We start from the raw sequence: 1,246 nt of genomic DNA on the forward strand, positions 1-1,246 counted from the left end.
TGGCCCATCTAGGAGTGGCACTGCAGTGTCACGCAGGATGGCCCTTCCAAAAAACACTCCCCAAACAGCACATGACGTAAAGAAAAAAAGAGACGCAATGAGGTAGCTGTGTGAGTAAGCTAAGCGACCCTAGTGGCCGACACAAACACCTGGCCCATCTAGGAGTGGCACTGCAGTGTCACGCAGGATGGCCCTTCCAAAAAACACTCCCCAAACAGCACATGACGCAAAGAAAAAAAGAGGCGCAATGAGGTAGCTGTGTGAGTAAGCTAAGCGACCCTAGTGGCCGACACAAACACCTGGCCCATCTAGGAGTGGCACTGCAGACTCCTAAAGTAAGCTACTAGTATCAAGAAGATAGAAAAAAAACCACGGGTAGGTGGTATACAATTATGGATGGACCAGCGACTGCCGACACAGAGGTAGCTACAGCCGTGGACTACCGTACTGTGTCTGCTGCTAATATAGACTGGATGATAATGAGATAAAATTAAAATATATATATATATCACACTAGTACTGCAGCCGGACAGGTATATATTATGTAATGACGGACCTGCTGGACACTGTCTGTCAGCACTGCAGACTCCTAAAGTAAGCTACTAGTATCAAGAAGATAGAAAAAAAAACCACGGGTAGGTGGTATACAATTATGGATGGACCAGCGACTGCCGACACAGAGGTAGCTACAGCCGTGGACTACCGTACTGTGTCTGCTGCTAATATAGACTGGATGATAATGAGATAAAATTAAAATATATATATATATCACACTAGTACTGCAGCCGGACAGGTATATATTATGTAATGACGGACCTGCTGGACACTGTCTGTCAGCACTGCAGACTCCTAAAGTAAGCTACTAGTATCAAGAAGATAGAAAAAAAAACCACGGGTAGGTGGTATACAATTATGGATGGACCAGCGACTGCCGACACAGAGGTAGCTACAGCCGTGGACTACCGTACTGTGTCTGCTGCTAATATAGACTGGATGATAATGAGATAAAATTAAAATATATATATATATCACACTAGTACTGCAGCCGGACAGGTATATATTATGTAATGACGGACCTGCTGGACACTGTCTGTCAGCACTGCAGACTCCTAAAGTAAGCTACTAGTATCAAGAAGATAGAAAAAAAAACACGGGTAGGTGGTATACAATTGTGGATGGACCAGCGACTGCCGACACAGAGGTAGCTACAGCCGTGGACTACCGTACTGTGTCTGCTGCTAATATA

Source organism: Pseudophryne corroboree, chromosome 5 (assembly GCF_028390025.1).
Source record: "Pseudophryne corroboree isolate aPseCor3 chromosome 5, aPseCor3.hap2, whole genome shotgun sequence".
In the NCBI taxonomy this organism is placed as follows: Eukaryota; Metazoa; Chordata; class Amphibia; order Anura; family Myobatrachidae; genus Pseudophryne; species Pseudophryne corroboree.